The 21791-nt window shown below is 39.4% G+C and overlaps 1 protein-coding gene across 5 annotated transcripts in view; it reads left to right on the top strand.

The window, feature by feature from the left end:
* The window catches only part of FAM227A (family with sequence similarity 227 member A), a 1098330-nt gene that overhangs the window by 9969 nt on the left and 1066570 nt on the right, over positions 1 to 21791 (top strand). For 2 of the 5 annotated variants that reach the window (XM_044067984.1, XM_044067954.1), the window contains exon 2: positions 670 to 820. The exons of 2 other annotated variants lie outside the window; for them this stretch is intronic. The gene's annotated coding sequence lies outside the window, so the exon portion shown is untranslated. The remainder of the gene's footprint in view (positions 1 to 669; positions 821 to 21791) is intronic. One more of the 5 variants, XM_044067965.1, reaches the window with a different exon arrangement.

Here is a 21791-nt window from a genome sequence, read left to right as displayed (position 1 = left end):
TGTATTTATTGTACTGTTGAGGTTTTTATATTTGTTTGCAAGTCACTTGACAGGAAATTTCATTCATTCAGTTTACGTCACAGCTTTTTCGACCTGTATGGTTTTCATGCTAAAAAAAAAAGCCAGCAGTAAAAACAAGCAAAACCAATACTCAGTGTTTTTGTTGAAAGTTATAAAGACTTTATCAGATACATTTTTAAACCACTACTAATCCCGTCTAATACAAAAAAGTTGTCATACGACAAAATCCACCAATAAAATCAAACATAGTATTAGTGAAATGTGTACATAAAAAAGCTTTGGTTATATAAATAATTCTTTATCCCTGTGCTTACTCATCTCTCCCTTGTAGTGATTAAAATAATAAGTAGCATTTGTAAGAACTTTATATATAAGCAAAGGTCTTACATAATAAATAATGTGTAAATGTAATCTAAAGTATTTTAAAAATTTATAAAACAGTATATTAGAAAATAGATATGAACAAGTAGAGCTTATAAAAATATATTACTAGGTACTGTTTAATAGTTATTAAAAGGGTCATCATTTTAAGATACTAAGTTCTCATTTGCTAGAATTATGTTTGAATGTTTAAGGTTCACTGATTTAAGTCTGTAAACTGAAGCACTGTGTGGTAATATCTGCCTATACCTCTGCTCTCTTTTACAGTGTTTAAATATACCTGCTGGATTTTTTACTGAAAATATAACTCTGCTGCTTTGCCTCTCCCTCGGGACTGCACTCTGCGATCTGAAGCTGCGCCAGTCTACTACCTGCTCCACCATCATCCATTACAGAGCTGCTCTAGGTATTAAAACCTGTAGGTGTTTTTTTCATTAAAGTATCTTACTTGTTGTTCTGAGTGAGTAGTGTGCAAGGACGCTAAGGCCTGCCATACACCCCCCCCCTTTTCTTTGCCACTGACTTAAAATTAACAGCATCCCTTAATTAACAGTCAACCCTGATTTACTGTTAGCTACTGCCCATAAAAGTTGCAGTAGTGTTGCCAGTCACAGTTAAATATAATCACACTTTAACCAGTACCTTACTTACTCTGGCTCACTGTCTCAGTTCTTTGCTGAGTTCCTTACCTTGTGGAGTTGATTCATCCCGCTCTGTTCGCCATCGCTATCGCTCTGGCTCTGGCTCACATTGCTCCCCACCCTGCCCCCTTATCCCACCTACCATGCCTATACCCAAATTTATTCATAATCACAGTCACCTGACTTACCTAATACCTCCCATCAACCTATTGCATCATTCTCCAAACACTCCCCCATCTTTCCTTTCACCACCTGCTCATTAATTTGTTCTGTGGTGCTCTGCCACATCACACTATCCTTTCTCCCTGTAATAACTCCCAAACCAGATAACTTAACTCCACATATGCTACCACCACCCCCTTCAACTATCACCATGCTTGCACCTCCTGTTATCATAGCAGATCTCCTCTCCCTACAGTGTAACTTCCTACCACTCCACTATCACTAACCACAGTCACCTAAACTCCCCCATGCTCACCACCATAAGCGTATATACATTTCACCTACCATCTTCAACCACACCTCATTTGAGTTCACCAAGCTCACCTACAAAGAAACTAATTTACTCCTACACAATATGATCGCCAATTACCTACACACACTGACAACTGCTACTAACCAACTTGCACTCAGTGGCGGTATCCACCCTAACCCAGGACCTTCCACTACTATATCCACCACTACAAACCTACATGGACCTAATATCCCCTGCAAGCAAAAACCCTCTGACCTCTTAATACTCAGTATAAACATCCGCAGCATCATGAATAAAATTAACATCTGCAGCATCATGAATAAAATTGAAGAGGTTCATGCCTCTATATCCTTCTATAACCCTGACATTATACTCCTAACCGAGACCAAGCTCAAGCCCCACGTCAAAGATACTACCATAGTCCCTCCTGGCTACAGCATCCTTAGATGTAATCAAATAGCTAAAAGAGGCAGGGGCATTGCCCTACTTTACAGGCGCAACCTTACTCTCCAACAAATATGTAAAGATATCACCACTTTCGGCTATGCAGAAACCCTGTTTCAAAATATAAAATTAAACCAGCAGAAACATCTCAACATTATAGGTGTCCACATACCATCAGGCGACAATATTGCCACCCTAGAGTCCATTTTACATTGGACTTCCACCACCCTCCCTCAGGAGACATTTATCCCCCCTTTAGTACCACTTAAACCTATTTAACTTCACACAACTTATTCAAACCCCCACCCGTATAGACAAATCCACCAAAAAGGAATCCATATTGGACTGGATTTTAACCAACAAGCCTTCATCTGCCAGTATATCTGGTATGTTACCCGACTCCCTCAGTGATCGCTACCCACATTCATACTAAGACAGCACACAAAACCCATAAAAACCCTCATCCTATTTTCTATCCGTAGTTCCAAAAATTTCCTACCAGACCTATTCATCAACACCTTAAAAAACATAAATTGGTCATCTCTTAAAACTACCATTAGTTGAAGCCATGGAGTACTTTAATACTACCTTCTTAGGTATCCTTAATCTTTTGGCCCCACAATGTATAATTCTAGGGTCTATGTTAAATGTTCAAACATCCAAAATGTCGAACATTACATGGTCGAGACCAAATGTTCGACATTTGGATGTTCGAACATAAAAAAAAAAAAGAAAACACAGAAAAAAACACTAACAGTGTAGGCAGGGGGGCAAGGCCTCTGCACCCCCACACCCCCCCCCAACTTAAATATACCAACTCCGAGACCGCACGTCAGTGCAGAAAAGGGAAATTCTCCCTATCTGCACCCTACAGTGCCGTTGAAAGTCCATCTTCGAGCATGCAAAATTTCGAACATTTGGTCTCGATCGTGTAATGTTTGAAATTTTGAGCGAAGATTTGACAGGTACCCATAATTCTTACTAAAACCAACCCAGCCCCCTGGATCTCAAAGGACACAAGATCCCTACTCAAACAATGAGACATAGCTTGGACAACCTGGTGTACCAGCAAAACAAGTACAAATCGACAATACTTCCTAGTGCTCAGAAACAAAGCAAAAAAAACAAATACGTAATGACAAAAAAGTTATTATATCCAGCTCCAAAAAACTCACTACAGCAATCCACAAAAATTCTGGTCTACAATCAACCACATTCTCCAACTAGGCAAAATCACCTCCCCAAACCCTAACATTGAATGTGATAACAATGATATTGCCACCCAGTTTGACTATTTCACCTCCTCCATCCAAAAGTTATTTAGCAATTTCTCCACTACTACTACAACTACCGCCAAAATACAAAACTGTCACCATAAGACCAACTCCCAATTCTCTCTTAAACCCTTTCCAACTGACCTAATTCATAAACACCTTGCCAAATTGAAACCCACCACTCTTGCTGCTGGTAAACTCCCTGCTGATTACCTCAGGATTGCCACCTCTGCCATTGCCTACCCTGTTTCCATACTCATCAGTAGATCCATAGCTGAACACACTGTCCCCCCTCTCTGGAAAATGTATTGTCATCCCCCTACACAAAGGTGGTTCTTCGACAGAACTTAGTACAGCTATGGGGTGATAATTACTATCTCCCCTATCTAAAGTCTTAGAAAAATGTGTACACACCCAACTACTGAATCATCTTCAATATAACCTGCTAGCAAATTCCCAACATGGATTTCACCCAAACAGTAGTACCACCTCTGCCCTTATATCCTTTACTGACCACTTCAACCAACAAAGAAATCTTGGTAACTTGGTATCTGTTGTCTTCCTAGACCTGTCAAGGACCTGTCCCACTGCAAATTACTATCGACTCTCTCTGAGCTCAATCTGGCTAACTCCCCTCTTCTGTGGTTTAAAAATTATATGTCCCTCTGGCAACAAGCTGTTAAATGGCATAACTCTCTCTCCCCTCTCTTCCCAGTGGGACAAGGTGTTCCACAAGCATCCCATTCTTCGTCCCTTACTATTTTCCATCTTTACCAATAACCTTCCCTCAGCTACCCTACAAACTAATAACAGTACAGTATGGTGATGACACCACCCTTATTTGCTCAGCCCCTTCTCTACAATTACTCCAAGACAGAACCCAGGTAGCCTTCACTACTATAGAAAAATGGCTAAATTCCTCCCAACTCGTACTAAACCCATCTATGACTCAACTCATGATCTTCCACCCATCCAAAACTTTCACTCCTACATCACCATTCTCAATATCATCCTCCAACAATACCCTTATCGCACCAGTAACTCAAGCCAAGCTACTAGGTGTAACTATTGACCAAAACATAAAATTTGACAAACATATAGCACTAATAACTGCCAAGGTTCATAAAAAAATGTTTCACTCTGCCACTGCAAGAGCTTCCTCACACAGGAATCCCAAATCACTATCTCTTGTACCCATCTACTCTCCACCTTACTATACACTTCCCCAGTTGTAACTAACCTAAACAATTCTGACCTTCTGAAACTATCTACCTGCTACAATAAAATATCAAACTTTGCAACCAATGCTAAGTTTCATTCTCACCATTGCCTCTCCCTAAGACAACTAGGATGGTTAGAATTCCCTAACCTACTAAAATACAATCAACTTCTCCTGACCCATCAACTACTATACCAACCAAATAAAATACCTGCCTCTCTGGTCTGCTCACCTTCCATAATACTGTGCATCAACTAAGATCTTCCAGTACCGCCCTACTGACTGTTACCATTTGCTTACATAACTCAGGCGAATCTCTTTATTCATATGCAGTTGCTAAGGCCTGGAACTCTTTCCCCCCTAACATTAGATGTATAAATAGTAAACATACTTTCAAATCCCTACTAAAAGATCTCCTGTTCAAAACTTGGATATGTTCCTGTACAGAACCAGACTAATTTCACCTGGTCCTGACTTTCAACATCCCTAGATCACAGATGGACTGTGTAGTTTCACTTACTGCATAGTACTGTGAACCAGGTGTTTAGGCAACCTTTATAGTTATGATTTCTAGTTTATGACCCTGTTTGTCTATGGAAACTTATTTTTGAATTTATGTTCAAGCAGTTGTACATTTGTTGTATAATATCTTGTTTAATTTTTTCTCAATATTCTAACCACTGTATGCTGCATCATTTGTAAAACTCTGATTTTACTCCTTTTATATGTTCTATGCTCTTTGTACAAAATAGCTATGTTTATATAATTTTTATTATTTTTTTTATAATTTTTTACTATGTATCTGGAGCTTTTCTCCCCGGGCCTCCGCTGAAAATGGTCACCTTGTGTCCAGTCAGACTAACCCGGTAAAGAAATGGAAAATTATTTTTCATTGATTCTTTTGATAACTGTATGGTTTGGTCCTTTGACCCATTTTAGTCCTGATCTTTGCAAAGTGGCAGTGTACAAATGTAGGTAATCATCAGAAGTCATGCAGAAATTCGCCTAAAGTATAGCAGCATTAATAAGATTCAACATAGATATTTAAATATAGTGGGATTTTGAAAATAAATCCACACAACAAATCCCAGGTAATGCAGATAACATAAAAGATATGTCATCACAACAGGACAGCATGAACAGTAACTTTATGTGTAGTTAGTCCTCATACTGATTAAGATGTCTGACTGAGCTGTAGTACAATTTTGATGAGATTAGGGCCAGATTCAAGAAGAGTTCTCCATGTAAGTTCTCCCTGATTCCAAAATACTTTCTCTCAGTGTAAGTGACTTACTTCAGTGTAAGGCCTATCTATAAGCAGGTTTACACCAGGGGGCCAGATTCCAAAACACCTGCTGTCAGTGTAAGTGGTTACATACACTGAGAACAAGTCTTTTTCAAATTGGACCTTACATAGTACGTTGTTGACTTTGGTATAACACTTTTCTTGTTTCCATGGAGGATGGAAAGTCCTTATACTTTTCTTCTTACATTGTAGGATGAGAAGTCCTTAATCTGAATTTTTGCTGAATTTATTATATAACAGTCTGGAATATTTCTATAGACGTGCGTTAGTGTGCTAACAGTGAAAGCATTATAAAGGTCCTGAAGTACACTTTATATTAAGTGTAGTGATAATACATGGAAATCTAAAATAATATATGGAGTTCTGCATTAATTTATGTACTTACCTTTGCCAAATTAAAAATGAATCCCAAAAAAACACATTAATATCATAGGCAGTTATATCCCACCAGGAAACAATCCCTCTGGAAAACAATACTACTTTGGATTTCCAATTCCCTCCCACAAGAAACCTTCCTTATTGGTGACTTCAATATTGATTGGTTTAACAGCTGCTCAGAAAATCCATCATCCCATATAAACCTCCATAGGTTCACCAAACTCATCACCTCCCCTACAAGGACTGATAAATCTTCCAAACGACAATCAATCCTTGACCAGATTTTGGTAATCAACCCCTCTTTAGCATCTCAATCAGGCTGTCTGCCAGACAGTCTAAGTGACAATCAACTAACCTTTCTTCTTAGGACGCAGACTCACTATGTCATCCTGCCCACCTTCCAATTAATCAGATAAAAAATTCAACTTAAATAGTTTCATCACCGCTCTAGGTAGTTGTACTGGGAATCCCTCAAACAGATATCTCTAGAAGATGCAGTAAACTCATTCAACAACATATTCTTAGACATACTAAACTGCCATGCACCCCCTAGAACAATCAGAGTAAAATCTAATTATGCACCCTGACTAACTAAAGAATGTAGATCCTTACTCAAGGCTAGAGACTAAGCCTGGCAGCAATTTCACAAAAACAAAACCCAAACAACTAAGCAAACATACCTAGAACTTTGGAATAAAACTAAAAATCTAGTAAAATTAGACAAAATCAACTACTACCAAAACACCCAAAATAAACATGCAAAAAAACCCTCAAAAATTCTAGGCGGCAGTTAATAACATACTTCATCCAGGTAAATGTGCTAACCCCACCCCAATAACAGCTAACAATTCTGATAATATAGCAACCCAATTCAATAAATTCTTCACAGAAACTATTAAATGCCTAGCAAGTTCTCAAGGCATTGTAGGCAACCCTACCCTGTTTACTCCCCTGAACAGCACCAAATCCCAAGACTCCACTTTCCACTTTAACCTTACACCCAGTATCTGTTAAATCTATAAAAAATACTTCAAAAGCTTAAACCAACAACCCTAGTTGCTGATAACCTTCCAGCAGAATTTCTACAAATTGCAGCTGAAGCAATAGCCTACCCAGTAGCCATACTCATAAACCAATCAATATTGGAAAGCCAGGTACCTGTTATATGGAAAACCTCCCACAATCAACCACTACACAAGGGAAGTATTTCCACTGAACTCACCAATTATTGCCCAATTACCATGCTATCTCCCTTATCCAAAATACTAGAAAGAGTCATGCACACCCAGCTAATGGAATACGTTCTCAAACACAAACTACTATCAAACACCCATCATGGTTTCCATCCCTTTTACACCACCACCACCACAGCACAACTGTCCTTTACTAACACAGTGAACCACCATAGAAACAATGGACAATTTGTATCCACCATATTTTTAGACTTATCCAAAGCCTTTGGCATAGTAAATCACAAAGTCATCAGTATTCTTTCCATCCTAAACCTCAGCAGTTCCATCATCACATGTTTCCAAAGCTACCTAGCAGGACGACTGCAAGCTGTCCAATGGCATCACTAACTTTCCTCTCTTCTTCCAGTCACCTTAGAAGTTCCACAAAGCGCAATCTCTCTATTCACTAACCAGCTCAGCACCTCTGCTCCACACGCCACTGTAGTACAATACGCTGATGACTCCACTCTAATATGTGTAGCTGCAAGACCTCCACCCCATAACCCAAGATTCCTTTCTGTTTGTAGAAACACGACTCACTAACTCCCAGCTCATTTTAAATCCCAACAAAACTAAGGTCCTTCATTTTAGCCCAACTAGATCTCCCTCATCTTCCCAGTCTTTTAATATCTTGTCCAGAAACAAAACTATGATCACCCCAATTACTCACACTAAACTGCTTGGGGTCGTAATCGACAGTAACTTGAAAGTTGATATTCACAGAGCAGAGCAAACTATCAAAAAGGTTCACAAGAAAATGGGACTCATGCATATTAATAAACAGTTTCTTACAAGCAACACAAAGCTACCATAGCTCGCACACACACCCTGTCAACCCTACTCTATGCCTCCCCAGTATTAACCAATCTCCGCAAAGCTGACTTAATCCAACTGGAATCTTGCTATAATAAAATAGCAAGATTTGCCATTGGTGCCTTACATAGATCACATCACTGTACATCACTTAAAACAGCTAAATTGGCTTCAACTCCCCCAGGTTGTACACTTTAATCAACTAACATTAACAAATAATAGTAACATTACACAGTAGGTTTGGGCACCCTTTGTAAGGACCTTGGAGTAGCTGATAGGTAGTGGTTGGTGGGCAGTCATAACTACCTTATAGTCTGGGCAGAAGGGGGCATAGCTAGTAAACCTGTGCCAGCCTTCCCCAGGAGTGTCTGTGTGATTGTATATAAGTTATATCTGAAAGTGTGTGTGTGCGTCAGCTACTTGGGCAGGGACACAAAGCACTGGCAATCCTACTGTGTAATGTTAATATTATCCAAATGGTAAAGGTGACAAAGAGCAAGGCTATTGGAGTGGCCTATACAGTGTCACCAAATACATATGCAAGTACTCTCAGAGCTTAAATATCTCTAAACAAACCAGCCACAATTAAAAGGTTTAAATATATTTAATAATAAAAAAAACAAGACAATACTCAAACAACACAGTAACTACAATGTTCAGAATCACAGGAAATATAAGACCACATTGCAGGACAGTCTCAAATAAATACAGAAAACATCTAAACTAATCTTTACTATATTCCTATCTATATCTAAAAGATACTATGCCTTAAATAACTTACTTACAGAGCAAGGCAAATGCAGATAATGGATGTTTTTTAGGTCCAAGACAAGATACAAAATGCACATTCTTTCTCTGAGAGAGTTCTTAAATTAATGATCAACATTACTGCTGGGTTAGCTCAGATGACATCACTCTTTGTCACCTGACTTCAGTTCCCAGGCTAAACAGATACTTAGAATGTAACACCTCTGTGTCAAAAATACATGTCTCTCAGAAGTGTGCAGCTGCTAGGAAGTCATAGAGCAATAAAACACTTACATTTGAAACCTAGTAATTATTTCTGTATCAATACAATAGGAAAACCTTCAGCTCTAAATACTCTGTCTGCTTGCTGCACTGAAATTGAGATAACACAATCGTAAAACTCTTTACTTTTCAACTTATCTTGACGCTTTGCAAGTTAACTCTGTATGTTCCAGTTTCTAGTATTAAAATATACATTTGCACATGTCTGCAGTTTACATATATTTCTGTTCTTTTCAAGTAGGGTACACTGTGGTTACATTCTTAAAGCTCAGTACATAACATGCAGTTCTTTTACATTTGTAAGACAAGCATATGAATCATAGTAATATTCACAAATGACATATGATTATTTACAAAATTCCAGATAGCTGGGCTGGCAGTGTCACAATTCTCCATCCCCCACCGAAAACTCAAGATAATTTTTCAAGTGACCCTTGAGAAACATTGCTTGAGAGGGTTGTGCCCATCTGGGAATACCTTACCCCATGCCCTGTCTTGAGATTCCAGCTGGGGTTGAGCCCATCTGGGAATACCTTACCCTATGCCCTGTCTTGAGATTCCAGCTGTCTTGGCATTGCTGACCCAGTGCCATGCTGCACTGTCCCATCATATGCCTGCAGCCCTAGGCTCCACCATAGTAATTTGGGATTTTCCTTGCTGGCTCCCTGTAGCCCTAGATCCCCCTCAGACTCCTCCTGTCTTGTACTGCAGATACTTAGCACAAGGGCCTCCCTGTCATGGTAAGGTTTCATCATGGTAGCATGGTACAATTTGTGCCCCCTGCCTAGCAGTTCTACCGTATTAACATCACTGACCTTCCTTACCACCTTCTAGGGTCCCTTCCGAGCTGCCTGCAGCTTGTTGTGTCTGACAAGAATGAGAACCATTGCCTACCACCCTAGAGCATACCCTCTAGCTCAAGCATTCCTGTCATACCAGACCTTTTTCTGCTGTTGGGCCTCTGCCAGGTTCTCCTGGGCCAAGCCCAGGAGTTCCCTGAGCCTTGTTCTGAGGTTTAGGATATATGCCACAGCAGACTCCTTGTGGGATTCATACTCACCCTCCCACTCATCTTGATTCAAATCTAGAGGTCCCTTCACCATATGCCAATATAGCAGCTCAAAGGGTGAAAAACCTGTGGATTCCTGGGGCTCTTCTCTGTAATCCAAAAACAGATGGGGCAGATATTTGTCCCAGTCCCTCTTAAACTGGTCTGCAAATGCCTGTACCATCATCTTTGAGTGTAGAGTTTAACCTCACAACAAGACTATTAGTCTGGGGATGATAGGGGGTGGTCTTTAGGTGCTTCACCCCACCATTGCTTCCACAGACAAGCCAGCAGGTCTGACATGAAATTGGCACCTATGTCAGTCATTATTTCTTTTGGAAAACCTACCCTGCTGAAAATTTCTAACAAAACATTTGCCACCTTTTCTGCCTCAATGGAAGACAGAGCCACTGCCTCAGGGTATCTGGTAGCGCAATCTACTACCACTAGGATATACTTTTTCCCTGTGGAACTTGGGGTACTCAGAAGCCCTACAATATCCATAGCTACCCACTGAAATTGCTCCTCAATCACTGTCAGAGGCACCAAAGGAGCTTTCACCTTGTTTCCTGCCTTGCCTACCTTTTGGCACTGCTCACAGGTCCTGCAGGACCCTGTTACATCTCTGGAAATCCCAGGCCAATAGAAGTTCGGCATAATGCGTCTCTTTGTATGTTTTATGCCCATATGACATGCAAAGGGAATATCATGGGCTATGGCTACAAGTTCCAGACAGTAGGCTCTGGGCACTACCAACTGCTGTAGTCTGTCAATGTCTAGCCTTCCCTCAGGGGTCCACTCTCTGTACAGTAACCCTTTGTCCCAGTATACAGATTCCCCCTTCCCTTGAGAATCAGGTGCCTCACTAGCTACGTGTCTCAGGCCTTGTAATGTAGGGTCTGAGAGCTGAGCCTGTCTCATCTCTCTCTCTCTCTCTCTTTGTAAGCCTTCCCAGCTCCCCTTCCACAGGAAGTCTGGTATCCTTTGACAGCGGTGCCTCACTGTCAGCCTGGGTACTACTACTCACCTCTGCCCTTGCAGTCATTCTCTCCAACAGAATATCAGTACCCACAAGCAGCTGTGGCTCACCTTCAGTCTCATTGCTACAGGGTAGCTCCCTCCCTGAAGTAACCAACTCACTAGTCCTAGCTGCAAGTGTGCAGTCTGTCTGGGTCTCCCCCAGGCTACCAGACCCACATGCTTGCCTCCAAGCCTGACTGCTTGTAACTGCATGCACACACGGTACTGCATTTTCAAAAGCATTCCTTATCAGGGAATATCTTCAAACACACCCACTTGCTTACTTTCTTTTCCACATTCCCAGTCAAGGTGAATTCTAGCCAAAGGTATTTGGAATGGAGTCCTTCCTAAACCTCTGACTGGAGTAGACTGCCCAAGCAAGTAGTGCTCCTCTGTAACTATTGCAGGCTTCACAATGGTTAGGTCAGAGGCTGTGTCTCTCTTAGCCATGGCCCCTTTCCCATTCACTAAGATAGGATATAACCTCTTGTGGTAGTTTGGTACCCTTGTTGTCTCGAGACAACTTACTGCTGGCATTTTGTCATTTCCACTTACTGGCTCGCCTACCTTTTGTTCCATACCTTGCCTCAGTGGAGATCTGTATGCTACAGGACCCCACTGGTTGCATTTAAAACATTTAACTCTTGGTCCTGGACATGTTCTTGGACTAGTGGCTTCCCCTGCTACTGGTGGACTCTGTTGGGGCAGTCTGGGCTGCCCACCATGGGTTCTATTAGACCCTTGAGCAGCACTGGGTGTCCCTTTCCTATGCAGTGATGCTCTGCTTGCTAGGTAAATGTGTCCCTTCTTCCCCAACTCATCTACAGTATTGCATTGTCTGTCAGCTAACCAGATTCTCATATCCTCAGGCAAAGTGCTAAGAGCTTGTTTCCTCACCAAAAGGTCTGCCAGCCCAAAAGTGGTAACCTGACATCCACTCACCCACCTTTGAAAATAAGCTCTTAGTTCAGCAACATATTCACACACACTTCATCTGCCTTGCATCTATGCTCACAAAACTTTTTTATAAGCTTCCAGTGTTAACTTATAACATTCTAGCAAACACATTTTGACTGTATTATAATTTAAACAATCAGTATCGGACAGTTTAGAAATTGCTGTTATAGCTTTACCATGGAGTAAGGGGGTCAGGAACCGTACCCAGAGCCAATGGTCAACATTATACTTTACATACCTTCTCAAACATATGAATGAAACTATCAAAATTATCCCCCTCTGTAAATTGTGGATGAAATGTACTAACCTTTGTTGATTCTGGGGTTCAGTTACTCCCTCCCCCATTACTTCCATGACTCTGGCAAAGAGTCAGCATCTGCTTCTCATTCTCCTCAGCCTGCAGATGTCACAGTTTCTCATTTTCCTCAGCCTCCAGATGTATCAGTCTCTCTGCTGCTTCTATTTCCAAATGCCTGGCCTCCAACTCAAGTCTATTTAACTCCAGACAGATTTTTAAGTCCTCTGTGAAAATGTTGAGTTGTCCATTTTCTAAGAGTTGTACATCTCCATGGCCAGTCTGATTGTCCTCCTGGTTGCTATTCTGTGATGCAGCTGTGACTAAAGCTGCAATCATGTCTGTTTTAGTCAGGTTGGCATGCACCAGTCCTTTGGCCTGGCACATCTCAGCCAACTGGCTCCTTGTCAGCGTGCCATACTCCTCTGCTGACATGCTTGCCTGTTCTCCCTGACTAACTAAGCTAACAAAAGAAAAAAAAAATAATAGTTGTGATATGAAGTCTGAATGTTCACTGCGTGGCTGATTGAGAGTACAAACAGCTTCAGTGACCACTGTACACAGTCTGCAGGAATTCAATACCCACATCACAACAAGCCACTTAATATGTGATGTGGCTAACTCACCACTGTCAACCAGTTAATATGTGATGTGGATATCCCACAGCTGCTAAAAAATTAATATGTGATACCCCCGCACTGACCCAGTAATCAAGGAGCCTCAATCCTTACCACTGGCAACAGTGAGGGACGTACACAATGGGAGGATGGCAAGTACACACACAGTAAAGTACAATCTCCCATATGAGCACACAGTTCACAGTCAGTCTGGGGCTGGTTCCTGCCTTTTTCTCCAGATCCCCAGTAAGACTCCCTACTGGTACAGCTATAGGGTTAAGATCTCAGCCGAGTGGTCATGTCTCTGTGTCCAACCAGTGCTTCGTGTCCCTGCCAAGTAGCTGACACACACACACACTCTTTTGAGATTTGATTTATATACAAACACACAGACACTCCTGGGGAAGGCTGGCACAGGTTCACTAGCTATGCCCCCTTCTGCCCAGACTATAAGGTAGTTATCACTGCCACCAACCACTACTTATCAGCTACTCTAAGACCCTTGCAAAGGGTGCCCAATCCTACTGTGTAATGTTACTATTCTCCAAATGGTAAGTGTGACCAACAGCAAGGCTATTGGAGTGGCCAATACAGTGTCACCAAATACATATGCAAGTACTGTAAGAGCTTAAATATCTCTAAACAAACTAGCTACAATTAAAGGGTTTAAATACATTTAATAATAAATAATAAAAGAACAAGACAATACTCAAACAACACAGTCACTACAGAGTTCAGAATCACAGGAAGTATTTTAAAACAACATTGTAGGACAGTGTCAAATAAATACAGAAAACATCTAAACTAATCTTTACTGTATTCCTATCTATATCTAAGGGATAAATACCACCGTTGCAGGTCACTGCACCTCTAAAAAGCTCCTAGTAATCCAGAGGTTATATTCAGGACTCCTAATAATCCAAAAAATGTCTGTAAAGAACGCCAATAAATGAAAATACCAAACAGGAATTTTATTAAGCTTAAAACCAAGCTTTTCGTCGGCGCTCTGCACCAACTTCTTCAGAAAGCAAACTAAAAACAAAGAACAATACATCTGTCCCATTATTTAAGCATCATAGCTCCACTCAAACACTCCCCCTTGTGGACACACCTGAAAATTGCACATCAATGCACTTAAAAAACTTAACCACAGAAAAACTGTGCATCACCATTTGTATAAGATCAACATGACCAGCCCTGAATATTTGTAATCAAACTAATACTCTACATTTACACCACCAACATAGCATGTATACAATCTTAAATACCTGGTAGACACTATAAACACACAAGTGGTAAACCCAGGAAAAGTATATGTGTGTAGCGCCTGTTTTAAAAAAGCCATGTAAATAAATCAAAATGCCATTCAGATGGTAACACAACTCGATGGAAGACTACAAACCATGAGTTGATATAAAATATACAAAATACATCTATGAGTATACCTTGGAAATGTATGCTTAACATTGTTATGTTGTTATCATAACCATCTGATAATAGTAGCAGTATTAGAAGCAATAAAAAATAAATAAAAAATAAGTTATATATTATATATTGATTGTATATTGTGTGTAGCGGCCGGTACTAGGAGGCTGACGTCCCTCACATAAAAGACTATTCTGATGAACGATCAAACTACACATCCCCCGCTTAAAATAATGGACCACAATGTAACCATTAATAAAGACATTAAAAAATAAAACCAATAATAACAAAGTAGCACTAAACCATTTAAACAATCAAAAAACGAAGAAAGAAACAATCCCCATAAAATAGCTAAAAAGGTGGTCATTCCCAAGGGGATTAAATCAGTCTAAGAAGCTTCACCTAACTAGGCTTCTCAGTTTAAGAAAGCAACTAATAGAAAGCATGCTGTTTAGTCCAGGTAGGTGGTAAGCTTCCAATTTGAGTTGCCACATCAACTCCTTGCATTCAAGTCTCAGAGAATCAGGACCCCCTGTGCCTCCATCACAAAGTTGGTCAATCACCAAAAATGAAAATTCATGACCTGGGTTGTCTAGAATGTGTTTAGCCAGCGCATTGTCTACTTTCCCCTTCTTTATGGCATATAAGTGTTTGTATAACCATTCTTGTAGCTTCCTGTCGGTCTTGCCAACATAGAAGCCAGGGCAAACAGAACACTGGGCCAAATGCAGATTGCTAGCACAATTGAATCTTTCTTTAATAAGAAACTTCTTGTCCTTAATGGAAAAGGCTGTGCGTGCTTTAACATATCTACAGTACCAGCACATGTTACACTTGTACATCCCAGATCTGGGGGAGGTGCCAGATATTTTAGACTCCAAAATATTTTTGATGTTAAGGCCCGTCCTGAAAGTGACCTTAGGGTACAATGCCAGCCCAGGAACTCCTGTTGACTCAGTGGTTAATAAACACCAATTCTTCCTTATGATGGACACAATGTCAGTTGCGTCCAAGTTGTAAGTGATTATAAAATTATAGTTGAAGTTATCGGACTCACGAGCAGGACGAGGCAAGCCTGATGACCCGCTGTTCAAGTTCCCCAAAATGGGGCTAAAATGACCATTGGCCCTCTTACCTTGCACTTCCAAGCTTAAATCTGTGACGAAATCTGCAGGATACCCTCTACAAACAAACATGTCAGCGATAAACCTGCACTCGTCATAAATTTTTTTACCTTCTGAAATCATGCAGGCCACTCAAACAAATTGGCCCTTCACGATAGCCCTCTTTTGGTGGATTGGATGTTCACTATTGAAGTGTAGGTATGAATTTGAAAATGTCGGCTTCCGGTGTGTATTAGCCATGAAGCGATTCATGGTCCTATCTTTCTCAATTTCTACATCCAAATAGGCTATCTTATCAGTTGCAAAATTAGATGTAAATTTCAATAATTCGGTAGAACCATTCAAAAAAGTCACCAAGGTATTTGCAACATCTTGTGAACCATTGAGGATGATAAAAATATCGTCCAAGAACCTAGTGTATAACAACACTTTCTCTTGGACTAGGAAATTGCATAAAACAAACACCCTCTCCCAATGGGCCATTACTAAATTCGCCACGCTGGCTCCGCAAGGTGATCCCATGGGAACACCAACCAATTGATGGAACCACCGGTTGTTGAATGAGAAAAAGTTGCAAGTGAGAATAATATCCAATAACTCACTCACCAGTGAGATCTCTTCTGTTGGAGCATGATGGAAGCCCAATTCCAATTGAATCCACTCGACTGCCACGAGGTGATTATAGTCATCCAAGTCCATAGCTACCAATCCACCTCCCTTATCAGGCTGCATCAGTCTAACCGGTGCAGACTTGAGAGCTTCCAACAGGCCCTTCTCCTCTCTGGTGACATTAAATTGGGCTGGTCACCTTGAATTAAGGAGGTGACGGATATCAAGATCGCACAGTTGTTCGAAAACTCCAACAGTTGGTAAAAGAGGTGGGTTGGGCACCCTTTGTAAGGACCTTGGAGTAGCTGATAGGTAGTGGTTGGTGGCAGTCATAACTACCTTATAGTCTGGGCAGAAGGGGGCATAGCTAGTAAACCTGTGCCAGCCTTCCCCAGGAGGTATGTGAAAAAAGTTCTTGGGTCTTTGTGAATTACCCAACAATAATGTCAAATTCAACTTTCTCACAAATAATTTCAGGTCCAAAATCGACCTCCTAACACTAGCCCGACTAGAGGGTACAAAAGATGACCCTTTAGCCAAAATGTCCACCAAAGGTTGGGAAAAAGCAAACTGAGAAAAATTGTAAATTTTGAAATCTTTGCCTGTATTGTAAAGGATCTCCAATGCTTGAATAGGGGGAGAAGGAATGGCTAAACAGTCGTCCATCAATTCCTCCTCATTTTGTATTTGTTCCTCGTTGTGCGGTTCGACGTTTGTTGTGGAGACGAGGCTTGGGCATGAAAATTTGCATCGTGGGCTTCAGATGCTGGCTGGACCTGGTTAAGACCAGACCCAATGATAACCTCTCCTTCGGTTGAAGGTCTATGGTTTATTCGCCTTGCCGAAGGCCCATTCTCCGCTTCACGGTGGTGCGTAGATTGGTTGGTATCAACCAAAACTGAATTGATCCCCGTAGTTTCTCTGCTGTTCCCTAAAAAGTTCCCTTGGGATTTAGGGGGTTTGGGGTAAGCTGCCCCATCTTTGTAAGCTTTTATGTCCCTCTTTAATTTTTTAATTTTAGTTGTAGTCATCTTAGAAATATGTTGGTCGATGCTGTTGAAGACTCTCTTGTATTCGTAGCGATACCTGGAAAAATGGATATCCAACTTTATTTCCTCATCCAGGCTAGAAAGGTCCATGGTTAATTGATTGATAGCTTCCTGGTAGTGGGAGCAAATCAGATTGATTAATTCGTTTCCATGTCTATCAAAAAGTGACAAAAGGTCGAGATGGAATTTCGACCCTTCCTCCAACCCTGTGGGATATTGCCACGAGCGAAGACCCTTCGGGACAATCTTCGCACGTCGGCATTCCCCAAAATAAGAGACCTCTAGTTGTAGTTTTCTGAGCCTCAATAATCTTTGATCAGATTGGTTGAGTTTAGTGGGCAAGTCAGGAAGATCGTCAGTAAAAGTGTCTTTGTTGGTGGTATCCTCTCCATTATAAAAACAAAAGGGTTGATTCAGCCAATTATTTAAGTTCAAATCTGTATAGTCCCTCCTCAGGGTCCCCACCTCGCCAAGTCTAGATGCAGAAGCTCCTATGTTATTTAATGGGCTCCTGTGTCTTTTCGTGGAGCCCATAGGATTGTCGCCGCCATCCTGATTGTGTAGATCATTAGAGCCGTTGGAAATGGCAGCTCCCAGCTCTGCTCTGGCTCCACTAGCCGGTATCATAAAGGGGGATTCAGTTGACAGTCCACTGGGGGAGTCGCACTACAGGATTCACAGCATCACTTTGCAAAAGTCCATCCATTCGCTGTGAAAGATGTTCAACCTTTTCCGTGAGAAGGTTTATAAGTATCGTTAAATCCCCTGGATCTGAGGTGCCACTAGCTTCCTGCGTGGCGGAAGACATGAAGACTTTCTGCACGACTCAAAAACAAAACCACAAACTGATAAATACCACCGTTGCAGGTCGCTGCACCTCTAAAAAGCTCCTAGTAATCCAGAGGTTGTATTCAGGACTCCTAATAATCCAAAAAAATGTCTGTAAAGAACGCCAATAAATGAAAATACCAAACAGGAATTTTATTAAGCTTAAAACCAAGCTTTTCGTCGGCGCTCTGCACCAACTTCTTCAGAAAGCAAACTAAAAACAAAGAACAATACATCTGTCCCATTATTTAAGCATCATAGCTCCACTCAAACACTCCCCCTTGTGGACACACCTGAAAATTGCACATCAATGCACTTAAAAAACTTAACCACAGAAAACTAATACTGCTACTATTATCAGATGGTTATGATAACAACATAACAATGTTAAGCATACATTTCCAAGGTATACTCATAGATGTATTTTGTATATTTTATATATTTTATATCAACTCATGGTTTGTAGTCTTCCACCGAGTTGTGTTACCATCTGAATGGCATTTTGATTTATTTACATGGCTTTTTAAAAACAGGCGCTACACACATATACTTTTCCTGGGTTTACCACTTGTGTGTTTATAGTGTCTACCAGGTATTTAAGATTGTATACGTGCTATGTTGGTGGTGTAAATTTAGAGTATTAGTTTGATTACAAATATTCAGGGCTGGTCATGTTGATCTTATACAAATGGTGATGCACAGTTTTTCTGTGGTTAAGTTTTTTAAGTGCATTGATGTGCAATTTTCAGGTGTGTCCACAAAGGGGAGTGTTTGAGTGGAGCTATGATGCATAAATAATGGGACAGATGTATTGTTCTTTGTTTTTAGTTTGCTTTCTGAAGAAGTTGGTGCAGAGCGCCGACGAAAAGCTTGGTTTTAAGCTTAATAAAATTCCTGAACAAATAACAGTGAGTCCCAGCTCTACTTTCCTTAAAAGTTTATTCAGCTCAGTTCAATTTCTCTTATATTTCTCTAGCGCCTCGGCCACAGCCTTTACAGAGTAAAACATTGTAGCTTCTAAAAGTTCACAATATATACAAAACAAATTAATTAGTTCAATCAAACAATCAATTAATTTAAACACACAAATTGAAATACTTAAAGTTACAACATTAAATAAGGCTCTGCCAGTTACATTCTCTATTCAATCCATATGGAAACAAAGTGCCATATTTCATAATTAAAATAGACTCTCTCTGTCTCAATATATTCTTTTGATGTTCCATATTATTGAAATAAAGAGGTACATGTTCCAATATAGTAACTTTCATGCAATCTGTATTGCCATGATGTTCAATATTAAAATGCTCAGCAATGGGACTATTAAATTTCTTATTTTTCACATCTCTAATATGTTCCTTAATTCTATCTGCTAACATTCTCTTAGTTTCACCAATATAGTATTTATTACAAGAACAGAAAATAGTATATATTATTCCTTTACTCAAACAGGAGTATTTAGCTCTAGTTGTAAAGTTTTTCTTATTAATTTTCTCCACCTCAGTAACTATATATTTACAGATGGAACAATTGCCACAAGGAAAGGTTCCTATTAAGTTAGTGTTAATTAACATGTTAGTTCTAGGTTCTTTATATATGCTGTGTACCAAAAAATCTTGAAGGCTTTTACCTTTTTTATAGGATATAACCAGCTTAGTATTTTTTAAAGAACCAACTTCTTTTTTAATAAAATTCCAGTACTGTTTTATTAATCCATTAATAGTACAAGAAAAGTTAGTGTACTTTGTGACAAAAAACATTTTTTCTTCATTTGATCTTTTTTTATTATATTTATTATTGTTATACTTATTCCCAAATTTATTTATAGAATTGGTATCCTTAAATACTTTATCAAAACTATTCAGTTTTGATGATGTACAAATGGGGTCTCAAGTACATTTTTTAGATATTACTCTTAGGGGCATTAATTGTCAATTGATACATACTGGTATTTATAGAAAATTTAATGAAATTAGCTGGAAAATGTGTGGCAGTAGTTGCCACCCTTTACACACTTTAACAGCTATTCCCTATGGAGAATTTATAAGAATCAAAAGGTTGAATACTGATGTTAAATTGGCTTATGATGAAGCCCTTAAGGCAGCTAACATGTTTATAGCTAGAGGGTATAATCAATTGGATGCTGAGAATAGTTTTGATAAAGTATTTAAGAATACCAATTCTATAAATAAATTTGGGAATAAGTATAACAATAATAAATATAATAAAAAAAGATCAAATGAAGAAAAAATGTTTTTTGTCACAAAGTACACTAATTGTTCTTATACTATTAATGGATTAATAAAACAGTACTGGAATTTTATTAAAAAAGAAATTGGTTCTTTAAAAAATACTAAGCTGGTTATATCCTATAAAAAAGGTAAAAGCCTTCAAGATTTTTTGGTACACAGCATATATAAAGAACCTAGAACTAACATGTTAATTAACACTAACTTAATAGGAACCGTTCCTTGTGGCAATTGTTCCATCTGTAAATATATAGTTACTGAGGTGGAGAAAATTAATAAGAAAAACTTTACAACTAGAGCTAAATACTCCTGTTTGAGTAAAGGAATAATATATACTATTTTCTGTTCTTGTAATAAATACTATATTGGTGAAACTAAGAGAATGTTAGCAGATAGAATTAAGGCACATGTTAGAGATGTGAAAAATAAGAAATTTAATAGTCCCATTGCTGAGCATTTTAATATTGAACATCATGGCAATACAGATTGCATGAAAGTTACTATATTGGAACATGTACCTCTTTATTTCAATAATATGGAACATCAAAAGAATATATTGAGACAGAAAGAGTCTATTTTAATTATGAAATATGGCACTTTGTGATTGAATAGAGAATGTAACTGGCAGAGTCTTATTTAATGTTGTAACTTTAAGTATTTCAATTTGTGTGTTTAAATTAATTGATTGTTTGATTGAACTAATTAGTTTGTTTTGTATATATTGTGAACTTTTAGAAGCTACAATGTTTTACTCTGTAAAGGCTGTGGCCGAGGCGCTAGAGAAATATAAGAGAAATTGAACTGAGCTGAATAAACTTTTAAGGAAAGTAGAGCTGGGACTCACTGTTATTTGTTCTGGTTGTTTGCTGACAATTTTGCTACTTTTGTGGTCTTTTTAATAAAATTCCTGTTTAGTATTTTCATTTATTGGCGTTCTTTACAGACATTTTTTGGATTATTAGGAGTCCTGAATATAACCTCTGGATTACTAGGAGCTTTTTAGTGGTGCAGCGACCTGCAACGGTGGTATTTATCAGTTTGTGGTTTTGTTTTTGAGTTGTGCAGAAAGTCTTTATATCTAAAGGATACCATGCCCTAAATAACTTACTTACAGAGCAAGGCAAATGCAGATGATGGATATTTCTAGGTCCAAGACAATATACAAAATGCAGTCTTTCTCTGAGAGAGTTCTTAAATTAATAATCAACATTACTGCTTTGTTAGCTTTGGATGACATCACTCTTTGTCACATGACTTCAGTTCCCAGGCTAAACAGATACTTAGAATTTAACACCTCTGTGTCAAAAATACATATCTCTCAGACGTGTGCAGCTGCTAGGAAGTCATAGAGCAATAC

This window comes from Protopterus annectens, chromosome 1.part0 (assembly GCF_019279795.1).
Source record: "Protopterus annectens isolate FY-2018-M chromosome 1.part0, PAN1.0, whole genome shotgun sequence".
Lineage (NCBI taxonomy): Eukaryota > Metazoa > Chordata > Ceratodontiformes > Protopteridae > Protopterus > Protopterus annectens.
Note: the sequence above shows the minus strand (reverse complement) of the source record. Positions and strands in the feature narration are given on the sequence as shown.